Below are 22,159 nucleotides of genomic sequence, written 5' to 3'. Positions count from 1 at the left end.
AATGCATTAAACTCTTAAATTTAAACTGGATCAGAGTTTAACGTAATGTTGAGGATATAAATATGCAGTGAAATAATTAGAAAAATCATGTTTTGCTGAGTTTGAATCTGTTTTGTTATAGAAGTGGGAGAAGTGAGAGCTAGGTTAAAGTGTATACACTAGCCTTTGTTATATGATCTTGAGAATGTGTCTTTAAGTATTGTAAGGGGATTCTAATCTATTAGTGATTCGGGTTACAGAATCAAGAGGTAGCATTTGTTCATGATTAGTTAATTGTGAATAAAAACTGCTAGTTCTGCAACTGCAACTGCCTCTTTAGGCACAGATGGGCAAATTAGGTCTAGGACAGCTTGAATCTGTATTGTGATATTGCAGAAAGTGTGAAATCATAAATGCACTGGACTACTGGTAACATACTAAACTTTAAGTACTCATACATATTCCTTCCTAAACTATGGATACATTTGTTCCACAATAAAATTGTTTTTAAGCTGCCACAGGAATCTTTGTAACTTTTGCTGCAACAAACTAACATGGCTATCCATCTAGAGCAGGCATCCCCAAACTCAGCCCTCCAGCTGTTTTAGGACTACTATTCCTGAGTTTTGGGATGCCTGATCTAGAGTTTGCTCCTAAACTCTTCTCACATGGTTGGATCTGCTCACCTGTTGGCACTTGGCTCTAACACTTCTAACTGACAGATCAAGGTATCCTTTATTGTATAGTTCACAAACTTATTTCTTGATCTTGACTACTAATTCAGCACTGAACACTACCTAATATTTTCAACAAACATACCAGAGACACGCATGGGTAAATCAATAATCCAATATAAAAAAAACACTTTTCAAAGATTATTAAGAACTTCAGTGCCACTATTTTTACAGGCGACTGCTCCCCTGGCAAAGCTACTGCACCTGAGCTAAGATGACATGAGATGACAATGCAATTATTCCAACCAGTGATTTAAGACAAGTAGATAACTATAAAGCACAGAGGAAATTCCAGAGTTTGCTACAGCCTGCACGCTTACCATTCAAGAATAACTGGTGAGGCAAAGTGATTGAAGCTAACATTCCAGCCTAAGCACATCACTGCATCAGCAAAGAGAGAGGTGCTTTGTCTTTAAGCTGAACAGTACGCTGTCTAATCTGCACTCTTATTTCATAGGGCTCTGACTCCAACCTAGGTAGATTATATTGCTGAAACAAGAGTAACACAACAACCGGATAGAAGCATCAAATAACACTTTATCAGCTATAAGACAACCCTTTCAAACATGAGAGAGAGAGAGAGAACCCATAACTGGACCTGAGTAACTGGAAGTAACATAGAAAGTTGGGGTTTTCCCCTATACCCTTAGGCTAGCCACAGTTAATGCTGAAAAAGCTCCCTAGTTTGTAAATTAATTGTTATTTTGTTATCAGAAGAAGCATCAACTTCAGCTCCTGCCAAATTCGTTTACCAGCTCTAACAATTAGCTGTCTGTGAGAATCAGAAAAGTATGGGTGCAGACTTAAACTTGCAAGATCTATCTTCTAAGAATGACCCAATTAGCTGAGTGTTATATCTCTTAATAATAATAAACAAAAATAACAACAGTGATTGTCAGAATAATGTGGATATCTGTTAAGCACACTGAATTCCACACCATAGCTGGACACATTTTGGGGTGTATATAAAGTAAAACTGTGCACATGTTTAGGAAATTGTATGCTGATGTTCCACAAGTAAAACACACGAACTCTGCAAAGAAGTTATTACTTCAGCTATTTTGTATTCATGCAAAGGGCTTATTGCTGCAATGAATAAACCAACCTCATATATTTTCTCTGAACAGCTTTCCAATTAACTTAATATATGGATCAAATGGTGCCTCATTAGACAACAAGTAAAATGCAGCCCCTTCTTTCTGGATAACAGCCCTCTCAACTATTTCCATCAGACAAAAAACAAAACACAGAACAGTCAAATCCATAATTAAGGTAACTTGCTTTCAACACCACACTAGAAAATTACAAGCATATACTGACTTACACTGCAATTGTGAACAGACAAGAATTTTAAGAAGCAAAACACAACAAGTAAAAGCAGGCATGCTACAGAAGTTAATATGCAGAAGACAGTTTCTAGGGTGAGAGAAGCTACTGAACATCTAAAATAAATGGTTAGTAGTACCACTTCATTACTGCCGGCTTCCAGCTATAAACCTCAAAGCAGATGATTCATACGCTAGATACATTACTTCGCTCTTTGAGAGAATCTCCACTCTTCAGGTAGTTTACCATCAATGCCAGTTTAAAGTGGAGAAAAACAACTTACTGAATAGCTGAAAGTTTCATGCTTAGCCAACGCTGGGTTGTGCATTAAGTTTCTTTTCCTGCTAAGCCTGTTTACAGTGACTGTCTCGCACATAAGAACGAGGTTTCCTTTTTCTCTTTTCAAGGTAAACAAGGTGAAGTACAGAACCGCAGCAATCTCTTTGCATGAGAAACATTCATCACAATCATAGCCTGAACAACAGCGAATTTTTTTTGGGAAAAAAAATACCTTCTCATATCAGAAAGCCACAAAAAAACATTTTCCACGTTCTGCTATGCACTCCAGCCGCTTTAGTCATCACAAGTAACTAGCCATACACTCCAAGCAGGAATTAGTGTGCCCTCTATCTGCAGCTATTAGCTCAGCACACTGATTCACTGGCATTAAAGCAATAGCAATTAGCTGTCCTGCTCTCAGCAGCTACTGAAGAGACAGACACACACACACACACACACACACACACACACACAGAGAGAGAGAGAGAGAGACAGACAGAGAGAGAGAGACAGACAGAGAGAGAGAGAGAGAGAGAGAGAGAGATGAGTGGGGTAAACTATACAGTGACCACTGAGCTCTCACCAGCAATTAGTAGCAGGTGCTGTAGCCCTAAGACAAATTGATATCCCACTGATAATCAGGGCTAGCTCCTTGAATATACTGTGTGTCCAATCAACCTTTGCCAGGGGCTCTTTGTTTGCTTTTCCCACTTCATTAGCAACAAAGGAGTACAGCGGCTTACGTTCATTTACAATGTATCATTTGACCAGAAAGGAATAATCTGTTTAAAGCCTCTCAGCACTAGAGGAGTGGATACTTAAGTCCACCTTATGTTTAATCTATTAGGTAAGCAAATAAAGAGGAGTAAAAGATATCGCTCTTTTTGCTTTTTCTAAACTAGCAGTGAAAATATTTTTGCCTAAAAATCTTAATTAGTAATTTTCATCAATGCATTTTATATACAGTGGTACTTCAGGTTAAAGACACTTCAGGTTACAGACTGCGCGAACCCAGAAATAGTACCTCGGGTTAAGAACTTTGCTTCAGGATGAGAACAGAAATTGCACCCCGGCGGCGCAGCGGCAGCAGGAGGCCCCATTAGCTAAAGTGGTACCTCAGGTTAAGAACAGTCCTCCAGAATGAATTAAGTTCTTAACCTGAGGTACCACTGTATATGCATCCAGAATACACATCCATTTTCGATTTAAGGAACCTTCCTGTAATACTCTTCAGCATTGTGTGGTTATAAGATCATACAATGGCTAGACTAGATTACACATTCCCTAATTGCTTCCCTATGCCTATTTGAGAGAAAAATTGAGTTGGCTTCACTTTCTGCTGCCTCCCAAAGCCACCAGGAATCCTTGATCCTTGGGAAGGGAGTATGAAATTTTAATTGGAGAGAGAGAGAGAGAGAGAGAGAGAGAGAGGATCTAGTGAACATACTAGGGGCTGCATCCCTGCTTACTCTTCTCACCAGCCCCTCCTAGCCTACACAAATGAACTACTTGAGCTTCCCTTCACACCCCATGCAACTACTAAGCTCACTGTTCATCTCCCCAACCAGACTTCTTTCTTCTATCCTGCACCCCCATTTTCACCTTTTCCCCATGCCTTCTGTCACTCCCTTGGGCACAAACCACAATAACCATTTGCATCTTTACAGACCCACACAATGCAACCAAGCAACCTTCTGCCCAGTTATGGAGCCACTGTCCTCTCCTATTATTTAGACCTTTTCATGCCTCTGCTTTCATATTCAACCCCATTCCCAAAGTCCCCTTGGCCACGTCCATTTTCACCTCCACCTTCCTCTTTACTTTTCTCAACTCTACCTTGCACACAGATCACCCCCATTTCCATGCCTTCTTCTCTCTCCTGTTATGCAGTCACCTCATGCTAATCTATGTTACTGTATCTCTGAGATTAAAGGATTCTTAGGAGCACCTTGGTTTGCATAATGCCACTTTGTCATATTATTATTGAAGCTAAGTTTGGACAACTGACTTAAAACACACAGATACGATACTAACACCACCTCACAGTGATCCTACGTTTCTGCCATGCCCTCACATTCATTTTCAGCGCAATACAGCTAAAATAAAGCTGTATACAGTGCATACATAGTCTACTCAGAAATAAGTCCAAGTTCAGTGAGGCTTGTACTTGGGTAAGTGGCTAAAGGACTGCAGTGTTCAGCAAATGTAATTGTACTATTTGTGATTAGACCATTTCCCAATATATATTTAAGACTAATAACACCACATCCCCTTGCCTTTCCTGTGAACAAGACTGGAGTCAGTCTTCAGAGAGAACAGAAATTGGAACAACAGAGGCAACATCACCAATGGTATGCACACTCATTTCTTTTTTCCCATTGCTGTGCGTGGAGAAACAGTGTCCCCCATTCAGTATGATTTCATGCAACTTCATAAAAGCCAAGTAAGTTTATTAAGATTAGACTGAGAAGAATAGAAGAGGGAATAGCCACTCACTCTCTCACACACATTTTGAGTAGATATACAGTTATAATGCTACTATTGAATACAAACTACAAATCATACTTTCACCAACTCTGCAACTTGGGAAATGATGTCAAAATAATGAGGAAGGCTGTATGTTTTCAGGTACTTTCAAAATAAAATTGATCCTTTAACTATAGCCTGCTGATTTGACTCTTGGTAAGTAAGCAGTAACCAAATAACTTCAATTTTGAATATGCAATTCTATTTTAATGGAACTGACCTTTCCCTAACATGGTGTCCAGTTTGTGTTGAATTTATTCCATGCTGCTAGCAAGTATTGCAGAGCTCCCTAAGTAATTGCCTGGTGCCTCTCCCAGACTTTATGATGGATGAGAAAGACAGGGGCCCTCTCTATAGCATATGTATTGGACTTTTGATATTTAAAATTTCTCCATTTTGCCTGGCCTAAACTTCAAGTCAGTGGAACAGTTTACACACTCACCAAAATGATAATTCTCAATGCATGGTGGGACATTATGGCTATGTGCACTATTACTATTTACAACATTACATGTACCCCATAGTATATGCACCTGAAAAAGGGGGCTTCGCCAGATGACCTGTTTATTAATAATTCATTCTGACTTGCTTATACAAAGGATAGACTATGCTCAGTCTTTATTGAACATTCATTTGATTCATTTTCAGGGTAGTTGTGTGACAAGAAACATTCATCCTGATTTGCTTGTGGGGCATTTATATATCTTCTCCCCAATCATTCCTTCATCCCACACTTTTCAGTGCATTTGCCCATCACTTTCCTAACTGCTAAAGGTATGTTGTTGTTTTAAGTGGATTTGTTATAATAAGTATTTGCATTTTGTATTTATTGAACTAAGGTAGCTTCTTCTGGCTAGCAGGCCAGAAAAATCACCTGATGTCAGGACTTCAAAGTGCATCACTGGACCGCTTTCAGAGGCTGTTTTAAAACCCATTTGCAAGCAGCACCAAGCTGCTTTTGTAACATCCAAAACTGCAGGTTTTAAAGAGCAGCATGGGGCTGTTTGCAGCAGGATATTAAGACAAAGCACTGAGCTTTGGCTACATGTCCCTGTTCTCATCAGGGAACAACCAACTGAGCAGGATTTAACCCCTGCTCATCAGCTGATGAGATAATGCAGCTAAAGCAGAACCAATCTCTGGCACTGTGCCTATCAGCTGATGTCACCTCCTTCCATTTGGCAAGTTTAATTTTTCTTAATGGTATTTTGGCCTGAGATTGGCCTATGAGTTCCCCACCCCACCACTTGGGTTACCTAAATTTCTGGTATGCTCTTGAATTCCTCCCACAAAATATTGAGTGTCTGGAAGCACCCTGGCTCCAACAACAATCTGTTCATAGTGGAGAGAATACAAACTGGGTTGGCCTGTTATTTGTTTTAGTCTCCCACAAATAACGCAATGAAACAAACCCGTGACAGAATCTTACTGGAGAACATCACAGATGATGAAGGGCATTAGAGTAGATAACAAAAAGTGGTTGCACTGTAGAGCAAAACTGGTGGCAGAACAGAAGCATTCGCCCCTGCCATCTTAAGTCAATTTGCATGTTACAAGAGACCAGGCTTGCAAAATCATGGTTGACTTACTCTTCTGCTAGACCTGCTTCTGATGAATATCTATATAAGCCCTGTATTTATAGCCACAGTTCTAAATAAGTTTGCGAATTCAAGTGAATTTACTTTTGTGAACTTTGTAGCTATTCTGTTTAGTTGTTTGAGGTTTACTCCTCAAACATGTATCAAATCATATCATTATTATTTTTTTCAAATTTAAGGCCACTTTGTATATTAGTTTTAAATCATTTTTTTTTCCTGGACAGGCTCTCAGAATCATAGAATTGTATATGTCAGTCCTAAATCTAAAACCGGTATCTGCAAAGCGTTTATAAAATGCTACAATAAAGATGCCAGATATGGCAATATTAAAGAGTCTCTAATTCTCCCTTATTGTTTTAAAAACACTGTCTGGGGTTAAAAGCACAAAGGAAGGTTGGAGAAATATTAGAGGAAAAAGCAAGGTTACCAAAAAAAAAACCATTCTCATTGCGAGCTATTTTTCCCTGTGAAGTTGTGACTGAATCATCTGTGGCTGTTCTAACAACCCCTTTGCCAAAGGATGATGTAGGGAGTTGGAAACTTCCAAAATATATTTAGCGCAACTATGGAGTCTGCGTCCCTCAATATACTAACAGCAATCATCATCATCACCATCATCATGGGCAGGATTCAATTATTAAGTCATGCCAGCAAGTCATCCACTTGCATAATGGGACTCCCCCCCCCCCCACTGTGCATTCCCCACAATTGGCTCTGGGGAAGTTGGGAGAACCTACAGGAGAAGTTCTACCTGGGAAGTTGGAATAATTGCTATTCAGGAGAGAGAGAAGGCATCTCACACCGGCTGGCTGCCAGCTACTCGCTTATTGGGGAGATGGATGAGAGTTGGAAAGTGGCCTCCAAGCCAGGGGTGAGTTAAGTGGGCTACAGATGCCTTCATGCAATGCTGAATTCCTCCTAACAACAACAGCCTCCTTCTTCTATAAATAGCACAATTCACCTGTTAATTGAAATCCCATTTGTTCTTGCTTTAAAAACTGACAACCACCAGATCTGTATAATTACACACTATTTGCTCCCCACCCCCAATGTTGATATAAGCACTGCTGGGGATAGAAATGTATTGGGGAAGGGGCAATACCTTTCCATGGAGTATTGTTAAATACTTCCTGACTTTTCTGACTTTTCCTGCAGTACGGTGAACATTTAATTGCTGTTGCTAGACTTATTTAGGGTTCAGTTTGTGCTGAGTTTTATTCTAGGTTGGTTTAAATTGGTTAGAAGTTCATATTATGTTCATGGAGTTAAGGTGCTGTGAGCCTGAGATGCAGTTATAAATCTCTGAAAGTGGGATGTGTTAGAAAATGCTGACAGACTTATTACGGTAATCCCTGGGGATTCGTAAAAAGGCTACAACATTCCAGTGGGTATACAGATACCAGGAACCGCAAATGCCCTGTTACAATCAGCTCCATGTGGTATGATTCTAAGAACAGCATGGGGCGGGGGATTGGAAAAATAAGCTCTATCTACATAAGGGCATTGCAGAAAAGATGCATATCTGAAGGGCCTCTGCTAGCATTACTTCCACTGTTATTGTTGCTGAGTGGCAGGGTGTAAGGAAACTTGATTATAACTCAGAACACAAGGAGCGGGGAAGTAGTAGGACATATTGTTCAGAGCCCTGCAATCAGTCCATCTGTTCACCATGAGGTCTTAATCTAAATCCCATATTCACAAATCCAGGGACAGTAGTAATTGACTATTAAACAAATGGAAGTTTCTGTTGCATTTGCAATTTCATGTTAGCATTTTGCCAGCACAGGTTGGTTTCCCCAACATAAATAGCTGTTTTTTTCCCTCCCTTTCAGTGCTTTTAAGAGTTTCAGTATACCTACAGGGGGGAAAACTGCTTTGTTAAACTGGTGCTTTGAACACCAGCATTTTATTAGAATACATCTTTGTTGCTGAAATACAATGACAACTAATTGCATTGGTATGGACAAATTGCTTTTTATAGAACACATCACTCCCATGCCTTATAAAGTTATAGTGCTCTAAACTGATATGAACAATCATCTACATTTTACATACAGCTGTGAAGAAGATTATAAAAGCTGTTTACGTTCAACCCAATTCATCTGTGCTGGGACCATATGAGTGAGAAACTCTGGCCAGAGACTCTAAAGTTATTTTTGCTGGTCTGCTTTTGGAACCAGCTACTGCCTGTGGAAACATGCATGGAGGCATTCCATATAATCTAAACCTTATGTCTTATACTAACAGTAAACAGCAGTTTGGTCAAGTGCCAAATCATTAGTTTTCTGTAATTGGTGCTGCTGTTGGTGGGCTATTTCTGTTCCAGTTCATCTGGCCCTGGCTCTAGTTTGGGCTACTAAAGTGTCAGCAACCTTTTTTGGTGCTCCTAAGATGACGGGTTCATTTCTACATATATATATAAAGTATCATTCCCATTACAATGCTTATTTCAGTATGTGATAAAGACACCACTGATCACGATCACTATGATATTGTACCTATCCCTACTACAAGACATTTAATTATGCTAGGCAGAAAAACCTACGAGTGGTATAGGAAAATGATCTATAGCAGGAATGGAAATATGGAAGAAATATGGGGAAATAATGGACTGATCTCAGATCACCACTCAATATTTACGGAGATGCAATATTAAGGGACATACGTTTACATAGACATACAATATGTTTGCTATCTTTACTCCAACAATATCATATAATGTTGCCAGAGTCTGTGAGTCTCTGGAGCTGCTTTAGATATGGAAAATATAAAAGCTGCTGCACCCTGCGCTATCTGATTATAGTGCACTTCTGGAATATGGCTCAGAGCCTTTTCAGGATCTGTTCTGGGTAGAAGGCATTGCAATAGCAGGACAAGAGACAAAGCTGAATCAATTCAGGTCTGGCAAGTTTGGAAACAGAAAGGCAACAATGTACGCAAGAAGATTCAAAGCCCAGTGAAACACACAATCTCAAGCAAGATGCTGACATGTCTCCTCCTTTACCGAAAACTATCACCTAGGCTATTGCCTCTTCTCTTTTCTTCCATTGTCTCAGACTGGACCCTTTATGGGCTCATCCAGACTTCCTTTTGCACCACGCTTCCCATGCTTTTCAGGCCCATGTCTGAGCAGGGTTATTTTTATTTTTATTTTTTGTCCCACCACTTTCCCCAGGGAAACCCAATGTTTACTGCTGAATGGGAACAAACAGCAGTCTGCAGAAAACCCAAGAACCAAGTTCCAATTCTGCAGTTAACAGCAGGTTTTCCCAGGGAAAGCAGAGGGACAAAACAGAAACAAAAATGCTTGTATACAGACCTGCACCTGTCAAGTGTGGCACAAAGGGAAATCTGGATGAACCGTCGGATACCAACATCATTCACTGCTCCTGTCAATCTGCTCTGGATTCTGGATCCAGGAGCTTTCCTTGGCCTTACCTTCAAAGCCCTCCACTTCCCTGCCCAGCTTATCTCCTGACACATCCCCTTCTATGACCAAAGATCTGCTGCTTCCTTAAAAGACCCTTCATTTTCAAGCTTGCTGCCATGTATGTTTGGAACTACCTTCCAGAATGTGTGTTGAGATTCTATCCATTTTTACTTCTTTTGGATCCCTCCTCAAAACTCACCTGCTTTTATTAAGTTTTTGGCACAACCCCCTGAAACAATCACAGATTCCTGTCTCCACTTTTTCTCTTCCTTTGTTGCTTCTTCTGTGTTGAATTTTAGATTGTAAGCTTCTTGGGGCAGGGACCTGCCCTCTTGTATTCTGTAAAATGTCACACACACTGCTGTTGCTATGCTAATATTATTATTATGAATACCAACAGCAACTGAGTTTATGAATAGTTATACCATAGTAAACATCCACCTGGAATGAAAGCACATTTATGAAAGTAAGCTTTTATTCCTCTCATCCTTAATCTGAATTTGAACTTGAGGTCAAATTGCAAAAGCCTACATGCATATGCTGTTTCAAGACCTTTGAATCCCAAGATTCTTTTAATAAAACTCTTATGAAGAAAGACCCTACTGAGTATTTATTGGTAAAAGGAAGCAATGGGAGGAAAGGGGAGAAATGGATAATATGTTAAAACTGTTTTTAAAATAATCCTTATGTTTACCCACTATTTTAAACCATTCAGATGCCTGATTATTATTCATAAATTAACCGTTGGACTTTCAAATATATTCCAGAGGTTTGCATAATACACTACTGTACTATAATGAATTTTATTTTCTCGGAAGGTTTTGAACCATTAGAAATGAACTTCTGAGAAGCCAACATCAATACTATCCTCAAGTTTAATAGGACAGAGCAGCAAAAGTACTTGGGAAATTATTACAGCTAGGAGTAAAATTAATCCAGAAGTCAAATAAAGTTTTAATTCATTCTACTTTTGCTGGACTAACATGAGAAGAAGAAGAAGAAGAAGAAAAAAAAACCAATAAGCTGAGATCTCAAACATATAAAAGAAAACTCAACTGAAGTTATTTCTAACCTGAATTAATTTCCACACGTGAAACAATGGCAGTCTTAGCTGAAGCATTGGCACTGAGTGGATCCTCACATGAACTCCACTCTGGATAAAGAAGGCATGAATTTGATAGTCCTGTTGTTCACACATAGGTATGGTAAGAAGAACTTAAAGCCCACTGTCTCTTAGCCACTTCCCTCTTCAAAGGCAAATCACACAAGATTAAAAGAGGAACTCTCTAAGCAGTGCTGGGTCCTAAAGCTCAACTGCTTAGAGAAGCACTCACTGTGCTATTTAATACAATTAGAAAGCAAAGCAAAATCAGATGATGTTGGAGTAACTGCATATCTCACCGGGCTGGGAAATTACATTTCATTCTATCATTGCCTAAGCAAAGCATTTCTATTATTATTATTATTAGATAAAGTGAACACTCCTCAAAGTTTTTAGCCTTTAGGATTCTGTATTACATAAAAGACAGAATCTGGGTGTTGAAACAATTTGAGTTACCCAGTATGAATCTCATGCAGCAACAAGCTTGCACATTACTTAATTAATAAGCATATTTTGACCCACTGCTTATCATATTATTTTAGAACTGGGCACAATGCAATTAAAACGCAATCAATTCCAAGACAATTAAAAGAGCAGTTAAGAATCACAGCACATCTTTAAAAATTACAGAAGCGAAAACTATGGAGTCATGCCCACCTCTTTAAATGCACGTAGCGGGACACTATTGCTAACATCCTACAAAAGCCTAAGCATGTAGTCTTAGACACTACTTGAATAGAACATATCATCTCCACTATATATTGATGATACAACTGCTATAGATTTTAATAGTGGTGGATTGCACCTTTGTGGGTGGCCAAGTGGCTCCCATTCCTGAGCACGCTTCCAGATTAACAATCATTAGGGAGGCCTAAAATGACTGAACAGTCTCTGGGGAAACTTTCCAGACTTTTTGATCTGGGTGTTTGGCATAAATTTATGGTGGGCATAAGTCCTAATTTACAGAAGACAGGACAGATAAACGGCCATAAGAAGGAAGATCAGGGCCTTGAAGCTGTCCATCAGCAGTTAGCACCCGACAGAAGGCACAACTTCCATCCATGGTGAGATGTATTAAATTGCTATTTACATTACTGTGAAAATTTCTAACTTTGCATCTATGCATATAAGTTAGCATGGGCACGTTTTATGCAAATCTGGTGTCCCCTTATTTGATGTGTTTCCTCTTTTTTGGATGGAGGATATATTTGTAAAATTGCGCCCATGCTCTGATTGTTCTTTGGTTTTGTTTGTTTGTGGGGGAGCAGTCTTCCAGGCTGAAGCATTTGTACCTTTGAAAATACTGTAATTACAGTTTTATCATATGGGGCAGCTAAAAAAAACAAAACAAAAAGACCTCACTTCACAACTGCAAATGACTTTTAGCATTTTTCCCCCACCAGGAAAAGATCTATACTTGAAGCAGTACAAATCTTCCTATCCCTGAAGGGTTTAAATCTACATGTGACTGAAGAAGATTATCATGAGGTTAAAAAAGGCACACTGCATTATTCTGCTCACTCACACCTTAGCTTGCAAGTCAGCAAAGAAGCTTGAATTCCCACTCCAAGCGCCTTAAGCAACACTTTTATTTTAAAAAATAAACTTTTTATTCCCTTTACCATGTTCACTGACAAGACAAACAAATATGACAATGCAAACAATGATAAAAATATTTTGTTGGGGTGAGGGGTTGTGGTTACACAGCTTGTAAATGTGACGCCTTGTGCATTGGGTGATAGATATATCCCTTAACGTTTAAGTGTGGTTAAAATAAATAAAGCTTGAGTGTGTGCATGCAGCTCACTTACACAGGGGTTATGGTCCTGGTCATGACACATATGAGCAAAATCATAGAATCATAGAATCATAGAGTTGGAAGAGACCACAAGGGCCATCGAGTCCAACCCCCTGCCAAGCAGGAAACACCAGAGCACCATGTAACACCAGAGCACCCACTAGAAAACTGGGTGGGGGACTAGTAAAGTTTAAAACACAGTGAGGGATAACAGCAGCTCTCAGTCTTCCTAGCTCAGTTGGTAGAGTGTGAGACTCTTAATCTCAGGGTTGTGGGTTCGGGCCCCATGTTGGGCAAAGGATTCCAGCATTGCAGGGGTTGGACTAATGACCCTTGTGGTCCCTTCCAACTCTACAGTTCTATGATTCCACACACTATGTCTCCCTCACTGGATGATGCTTCAGTGCATCTGGCTGTTAAACAGAAGTTTGGTGGTTTCAGCCCACCCTGGAATGGCTGTGGGTAGGATTCCTGCATTATAGGATGACCATTGGGATCCATTCCAACTCTACAGCCCCATGATTCTATGATATGAGGACCAGGGGAATTGACCAGTAGCCAGAAGAAGTGCTTGGCTGTGGTTCAGATCCAGAGGTGGGCTGCATGGGCACATCATCTGCTGGTACCTACAAGACCGCCTCTCCCGGTATGCCCCACAGAGACCCTCAAGTTCCATAAATAGCAACACCCTAGTGGTCCCGGGCCCTAAGGAAGTTAGATTGGCTTCAACCAGAGCCAGGGCCTTTTCAACTCTGGCTCCGGCCTGGTGGAACGCTCTGCCTCAGGAGACCAGGGCCCTGCAGGATCTGATTTCTTTCCGCAGGGCCTGTAAGACAGAGTTGTTCCACCTGGCCTTTGGCTTGCAGCCAATTTGATTCCCTCCCTCTCTTTCATTTTTCCTTTCCTTCTCCTCCTGCGATGAGGCTACATTTTAATATTTTAATGTTTCAATATTTTAATGTTGTATTTTAATTTTGTTTCTAAGTTGTAATCATTCAGCTTGTTTTTATTATTGCTTGTAAGCCGCTCTGAGCCCGGCCTTGGCTGGGGAGGGCGGGGTATAAATAAAAATTATTATTATTATTATTATTATTATTATTATTATTATTATTATTTCTTTCTGATGAACATGGTGATTCACAACTGCTACTGTTGCCTTTTGAGCTCGTCAAACATTTAAGAGTTTCAGAGTGTCTGTAATCCCACAGATAATCTTGAGGCGGCGGTCCATGGAGCAATCAAGCTCTGCAATCAGATCATTTGCATATTTTATGGCTTGCTGGCTCATGCTCACCATCCTCATCTTCTCATTCTCAACTTGATCTGACCACTTCCTCCAGCTCTTCAACAGTCAATACCTGCTGGCCCTCAATTAGCTCTTCCACTTCTTTCTGGATGAGGTCAACAAAGCCATCACTACCCACTTGCCTAGTCATCTGCACAATGTCCTTCATCTCAATGGCAATGCTTGGGAATCCCTTGAAATTGTGCACACATTCCTTCCACAAGTTCCAACAGTGTTCATTCACTGCTCCATGCTTGATTGCATCCACTGGAAGTGACGCACTGGGCAATGTTGAAAGATTTCCAGCATGCTGTGAGGTCAAGACCTGTATCAGCATCCATTGTGTTGATCATCCAGGATAAAGTGAGTGTGATGGCCTGGGAATCAGATTCAGAGGTTGAACCTGAGGAATCCCAGCCTGCACAGGAGTCCCTGCCTCCAGAACCAACTGAGCCGGGGCTGGGGCTTGAACCTGAAGGGCCCTAATCTGTGCCGGATCCTCAGGAGCAGACACCAGCTGAATCTGCTCTGGCTCCGGAGGTGACCAAGGACCCACTGCCTGCAGGGGCTCCACTCTCAGCCGCGTCAGGGGAAGGTGAGGTTGCCTCTGGGTCCAGTAACCCTCCAGCCTCTCCTGAGCTGCAGAGGCTCAGGGCAGAGAGGCGGAGGGAACTAAGTTCTCGCAGGAGGAGTGCTCGCCTCTAGGCCAGGAGAGGCGAGTCACCTGCGGACCAGGACTGCCCTATGCCTCGGGGCAGATAAAAGCCAGCCAGCCCAGTCCCAGGTTGTGAGAGCAACATTGTTGGTAACCTGTTCCTGCTGGCACCCTGTCCTGAACACCTTCTGCCAGAGTTCCTGAACACACCTGACTCCTTGCCTTGGACCCTGCTTCAGCCTTGAAGGACAGCCTCCATACCACACCTCGACCTTGGACTGACGAAGTCCACGCCGCACAGTAGCTCCCCGGGACTAGCACAGTAAGCTTCATTTAAACAGACTTAAAGTAGCAAACCACATCTTGATCCAAAGGCTGGTTGAGTAAGGTCATATTGTGGGGGCAGAGGGAGGAAGATAGCCTCTACCTCACTGCATGCAAAGTGGAGTCCCTCAGAATGCTCGTGAGCATTGTCCACAAGCAGCATCACTTTAAACTTCAGTTGTTTCTCCTTGCGGTAATGCCTCACCTTTGGAATGTAGCAGTTGTGGAACCGGACCAGAAATGATAAAGAAGTCACCCAGGCCTTTGTGCAAAAACACATGATGCAGATTCTTGTCATTGCCTTTTGGGCCACAGGGATTTTGAGACCTGGACAGCAAGTCTGGCTTGCAACTCTCTAACCGCATTGCTGCAGAGCAGCACAGTCACTCAGTCCTTTGCAGCTTTGAAGCCAGGGGCTTGCTTTTCATCTGTGTCAATTTAAGTCTGCTTAGGCATTTTCTTCCAGAAAAACCATGTCTCGTCTGCACTGGAGATTTGGTCATGAAGATACGCCTTGTCATCCAGCAGCCACTTTAATTGCACAGGATACATTTTTGCAGCCTCTAGGGTCATTCTTCCATCTGAAGCTCTGTTAACCAGCCTCCCCTGCTGTCCAGACGTTCTTCAGGTTGAAGCAGGTCTTAAAGCTGTTAAGCCAAGCTGGGCTGGTTTTAAATTCCTTGGCAGGCTGGTCCTCATCTGTGTTGGAAGGTCTGAAGTGGTCATGGAGGTTCAGAGCCTTTTCGTGCAAGATGCTGCCATCCACAGGAACACACTTCCAGTTCATGTCTCCCTGCCACAAGTTCAGTGCCTTTTCTGTCTCCAACTAAGCCTTATCCCACTCCTGGCTGGTCACATGCTGTTAGTGGGGCACTTGCTACCACAGCCCCACAGTTCTCCTTCTCAAAAACCTTGATGACACAGATGTTGCGCTTGTTCCAGCCAAATCTGTATGCCACAACACACACAGACATGCCACATCTCAAGCAGTCCAGGACAGTCAACTTCCAGCGTGGTAATCACCCTCCACTTTTTTCTCAGCAGCTGATCATCATCATCATCATCATCATGCTCTGCATTTTAGGGTCATTCTTCCATCTGAAGCTCTGTCAACCACCTCCTCTGCATTCCAACCCCATCTGTTGGCTCTCCAAATCCCTCTGCAAAACTCTCAGGCCTTTTCCAATCACTGTCTCGAACTGCCTCTTCCCCGTTTCCCCCCACGCATGCTATTTTCACACCATTTCCTTATCCCCCCCCCCCCACGTGTCTCTAATTTTTGCATAATTTTTAATTATTTATATTTATTTTTTGGGCAACGTGCCTAAAGGTTCAAGTGCATTTGTTAAATAAGCAAGTTTCCTGTATTTTGCTTAATACTTTTTGCTTATTCTCTTGCTAAACTAAACACTTTTTCTTTTTTAAAAAAAATAACAAAACATGCACTGTTACATGAAAGTTTGGTAAAGAGTCAAGAAGCTGTCATGCCTCAGGAGAAACAATGTAGGAAGATAGACTGAAAGTTAATGGAAACCAAAAATATCCACAAAAACCCTCTTTGAAGACTTTTAAGTTCCCCCAATTTCATTTTTTTCATGTCAATTCAAGTCCAGTGGGTACTAAAATTAAAACAAAAATGATTCATTAAAAAAAAAAGGCAGAGAGAGGAAGGAGTCCCCTCCGTCACGTTGCCTTTTATGTCATACAGATAAGTTAGGCATGAGAGCTGTGTTAGGATGGTCCAAGATTTCCCTGAAGAGTGTATGTTAATCAGATACTCTATTATCCTACATTCCTTTTACCTCTCTCTTGAGGTGCACAAATGCACTGAAACGAACTGTTGGAGGTAAAAAGAGAGGCATATATAATGCTTAAGACAAATAGGCCATCGGACTGAAATAAAACATATCCTGTAAGAGTCATCTGCTTCCCAATACTTCAAAGTGCATTTGAAGGTTCCTGGATAAGGAAAATATCCTGGAAATTTGGGGAGAAGCGAAAATTTAAGATGGGCAAAATTTCATGCATTCCTAATAGGACCCACAAAGACACCAGTGCAGGACAATTCTGTGTGTGGTGGCTGATTCTTGTCAACACTACATGAACAAACCCACTGTGCACTGGGCAAAGCTGATATAATCTGGAACTAGTGTTGCTACTGAATTTTCACAAAAGTGACTATTCATGGTAAATTTGGGCATTCCTACATGGGAGATACACCTACACAATTCTGAGGGAAGGAAAGGGAATTTAGGCAACACTAATGAGACATTCTTAGGGACATTTTCTGCCAACCTTTTAAATCAAAATTTAGATATATAGGAGGAAGACAGTAAGGTACAGTGAATGTTGTTCTTTGAACACATACATATCTGCACTCATCCACTAAGAAGCTCACTGTGTGACCTTGGGCTAGTCACTTATCTCTCAACTTATTGGGATGATGTATGCCGCTCTAATAAAATGGGATGATGTATGCCACTCTAAGATCCTAGATGGTATAAAAATAATAAATAGGCCAATTCTTCAAACTGTCCTTGACGAATTGAAGAATGAATGTAGAGAAAATAAACTCTCATTTAATTACACCTATAAACAGTTGATCTATTTGAGTCTCAATAGGTCTCAGTTTCTCTCTTCACTGAGTTTTGGAAGGTAGCTAAAACTCTGCTTTAGTAAAACTACTTCTACATCTGGCTGAAAGTAGTCCACTACATAAATTAAAATGTTTATCAGTATTAATAAGTTAATGTCATGGACATCGAAAATAATGCCTGCTGAAGTGGAATGTCTATCATCAGGAAAGCAGTGACTGGAAAGGTGTGGAATCTGGATGAGTTAAGTCAATGTTTATTAGACACTCTTGCCAATGAAGCTCTCAATTGATGAAATGGACAATGAGCTGATGTCTTTAGTCTTATTAATCTACAGATAAACAAAATCAGCAAAATGCAATGAAATCAAGGCCACTGATATTGCACATCAAAATGAATAACAATAGGAACCTGAAAAAGCAGGCTCCCCAAAACATCAGCTGAGCAATATGCAATTTACATGATGTATACTTAACTTATATTACTCTGCAAAAATGTGGTATGAAACTTATACATTGGGAATTATTGAGGTTTATTTAAGATATTTCCACATCATTTCACTATCAGTTCAAATTGGATAGTAATTTATTAACAAGATGCAAAGGAAATATTTCTATGCTGCAGTAATTAATAATATTTTATTACAAAACATCTATTTGGAGAAGCTGTTTGTGTGATAAGAGCTCTCATAAGACATGGCTGTTTTTAACTATAAGTTTTCAACTGCCTTGTACTGGGAACAAATCCCTTGTTGTCAAGAGTTGTGATGTCAACTATGTGCCACAAATCAGATGGAAACATACACAAAGGCTTATGCTTCACTGTCTGTTTTATATTCTCCACTTTCCATTTTCTCCTGTGCATTATAGCTCTCACGTGCCTGCAAATTTCACCAGCTTCTGCCTTAAGGGAAAAAGGTTACAGCATTTTTTAGATTTTAGATTTCCCTTAAGGGGAATACAGAGCATTATTTTATAGAGTACAGCTTGTTACCTGAATCACAAATTAAAGTAGACTGAGGACATTTTTCAAAAAGGACAGCTATGGATACAAGGTGGATTTAGGGGGCCATGCACACCCCTATTTTAAGCATGCCAGAAAAATACTGCCAGGCATCCAGAAGATAGGGGAGGGACTCTAGTTTAGTGGTAGAACACTTGTTTTCAGAATTGCAAAGGTGAGAGGGATTCTGAGGGGCATCTCCTCTCAGTCTCCTCTTCACCAGGCTAAACATACCCAACTCCCTTCACTGTTCCTTGTAAGACATTGTTTCCACACCCTTTATCATCTTGGTCTCACTCTCCTGAACACATTCCAGCTTGTCAAGATCCTTCTTAAATTGTGGTGCCCAGAACTGGACACAGTATTCCAGGTGTGGACTAGCCAAGGCAGAATAGAGTGGGACTATTTCTCTAATGTGTTTCAAATTTGCAGTTTGGTACCTTCTAACTCTACCTTACTTTACAACAAGTCTAGATGTTATGTCTGCTACACATACACAAGCTGTATATGAAGGACAACTAATAAAGATTGTGTCTACCTACAACTTAAATTAATGACACAGAAACTTAAGATACAACAGCACCAACTTCTATCCAACTTATATTGTGAGTCAATCTGAAACAATGATGGAAAACCTTTGACATTCTAGACAATGCTGGACTACAGTTCCCATAATCCCTTACCATTAGCCCCTGGGGCTTACTGGAGTTAAAAGCCAACAATATTTGGATGTCCACAGGTACCCCACCCCACTTCTGAACAGTAAATATGGTGTGCTTGCATATGTGTCTCTGTGTAGAACTCACTATTGAGATGCCAATTCCCTTGGTGCCATGACCTTGACAGTAATTAACAAGATTTTCAATGATCAATCTGATCCAATGGGTCAGCATATCCTGTTATGTTCAATTAGTCTTATTTCTGTAATTGGCAAAAATTATGCTAGGCTTTTATGGAATCAAGTTTTGGAATGGATGAAGTAAACATTCTGGAAGATGAACAAATTGGCATTAGATCAGGCCAATCAGCCATAGATCATGGTTTCCACTTGTCCCATCTTGCAGAAAGCACTCAAATCCAAAGGCTTTTTGAAATGAATATGTTATGGGCAGGGTTGGAGACATTGGTCATTGATAGCAGACTTCTGTTTTCAATCTGGAATTTTTATAGCCAAGCTGAAATGCAGGCAGACAAGCGCGACACTTTTGTGATTCAATTTTAACCACGAGAGTAGTGTGTAAAGGGTATGAAATACCTCTGCTTTTATTCATTTTGTAGTGACCTTGGTAGTATATTATTATTATTCATTATACAGTAGTACTAATTATTATTATTTATTTTCACAAAAGTAACTCAAAGTGATTTATAGAAAGATTCTGTCTGAGTGCCTTGAACTTTTGGATTTGGCTATATTGTTTTCAGATCACAGGGTTCTTTGGTCACCTATGTAAAAAAAAAAAATTATGTTTCTGCATGGATGAAATTGTTTAGGCCTAAGATATATACTAGATCTGCCTCCCTGCCCCCGGTCCCAATGATGAGGGCTAAACAGAAAAAAAATCATTCAGAGAGCTATGGATGTAGACTTTAAAGCATGCAGTCTCTAGGAAGTAATATATTTATTTATAGATATGAATACCAATTAAGAAATGAAAATGAAAAAATATATATGTAGAAATATGAAATATTCCTTGCTGCCTATTTTGCTGAGTGATTTTTTTTTTTACAAAAAAAGAATTATCAAGTTTATTAAATTTGTGAGGTCCATGCCTTTACACAAAATACCATAAAACATTATTAAAAAGATAAACAATAAAATTATAAAAATAAGCTAAAATTCATGCCATTAGATCAAAATTGATGTTAGATTTAAGGAAATCCTTGAATTATTGAATTGGATGTCTTATTTCTGCAAATCACAAATAGCCGATTGGGGCTTTAAAAAAAAATAATGTAAATGCAATGTGAGTAAAATTTGGAAAAAAAATTGATTTAATGTTTTCAATTGATTTTTCATTTACATCATGCTGGTTTGGTACTATAACAGATATCTGATTTGATTTTACCAACGCCAAGAGCTATTTTTAATCTTGTAACCACCAGTTTTGCTGCATTGAGGCCTGGTGTCTCTTCCACCAAGGCAAGGCTTTTCAGTTATGTCATCACAGTATTTAATTAATATAGTTTAAGAACTTTAATCAAAATCCACATGCCACAAATACAGCTCATTTGCTCTCTAATAACTTCATTTTGGAATCACAATTTAACACTGAAATGTTTCAATAATCTTTGTTTTCCTAAGTCTGAAGGGTAACTGCTCAATTGAACTCATCTTGCAACGCTTACTATCCATAAAATATGTTAACTTTCATTCTGTAATACCTTGCACCTTCCTTTGGGAAGGCAATCACCATTGCCATCAGAGAGATAAGTTCCTGCTTGCATAAGCAGAAGCTTCTGTGACTGGTGTTTTGATGGCAAAGAATATATTACTTACTGCTGATTACCTTTGCATATAGCTTTGCTATTCACTTCTTGGAACCCATCGCATTTCCTTCTATAATGCTATTTTATGGACGACTGTGTACACAAATCAAAGATTCAATGGTGATGTAGAAAGAATGAACGTTGACTTCCTCCTATTGGAAAATAGGTTTGTTGTTGGGCTTTTCTCTTCCCTTTGAGGATATGACAGTTTCTTTTCTATGAAGTACAATGATGCTGATGGAAAAATAAATCTACCAAAGCCAATATGCAATAAAGTCAGACATAGCAAGAGATCACACATATGACCCCCAAAAATGTGCTGGGTAGTCATCTATCTATCTATCTATCTATCTATCTATCTATCTATCTATCATCTATCTATCTATAGTGGTACCTCAGGTTACATACGCTTCAGGTTACAGACTCCGTTAACCCAGAAATAGTACCTTGGGTTAAGAACTTTGCTTCAGGATGAGAACAGAAATCGTGTGGTGGCAGTGTGGCGGCAGGGGGTGGCCCCATTAGCTAAAATGGTACCTCAGGTTAAGAACAGTTTCAGGTTAAGAACAGACCTCTGGAACAAATTAAGTTCTTAACCCGAGGTACCACTGTATATCATATTGAACTCAGGGCAGAGTACACAAAAAATCAATTAGTAACAATGATTTCATTAGCAATCAGAAGAGATGAAAGCGCATGCGTGAGTGCGCGCGCGCGCGCACGCACACACACACACACACACACACACAACCCCTTACAACAATAGAGTGACTTGTTCTCTCAGAATGAAATATTCAGCTACATAATAAATGCCTGAGAGAGCAACCAGGTCTTAGTCTGGCACTGAAATGAAAAATAAATTTAGCACCAGATGTTCCTCACAAGGGTGGGCATTCCACAATCGGGGAACTAACAGGGAGCAGCACTTTCAACCACATATGTTAGAGCAGCCTTCCACAACTCTTATGTCTTCCAGTTGTTCCGGACTTGAGCTTCCATCAGCCCTGGTTATAGGCCGTGCTGTTTGGGGGTTGATGCAT

General features: G+C 40.2%; 1 protein-coding gene across 19 annotated transcripts in view; it reads right to left on the bottom strand.

The window, feature by feature from the left end:
- The window catches only part of PCDH15 (protocadherin related 15), a 647,566-nt gene that overhangs the window by 365,728 nt on the left and 259,679 nt on the right, over nucleotides 1-22,159 (bottom strand). The window contains exon 1 of one of the 19 annotated variants that reach the window (XM_079976220.1): nucleotides 10,945-11,057. The exons of 15 other annotated variants lie outside the window; for them this stretch is intronic. The gene's annotated coding sequence lies outside the window, so the exon portion shown is untranslated. Of the gene's footprint in view, nucleotides 1-2,245; nucleotides 2,265-2,322; nucleotides 2,509-2,550; nucleotides 2,653-10,944; nucleotides 11,058-22,159 lie in introns of those variants that run through there. 3 more of the 19 variants (XM_079976216.1, XM_079976217.1, XM_079976218.1) reach the window with 3 other exon arrangements.

The sequence above is a fragment of the Podarcis cretensis genome (assembly GCF_951804945.1).
Source record: "Podarcis cretensis genome assembly, chromosome: 5".
NCBI classification, from domain to species: Eukaryota; Metazoa; Chordata; class Lepidosauria; order Squamata; family Lacertidae; genus Podarcis; species Podarcis cretensis.
The sequence above is the reverse complement of the archived record's forward strand: the minus strand, read 5'-3'. Positions and strand labels throughout refer to the sequence as shown.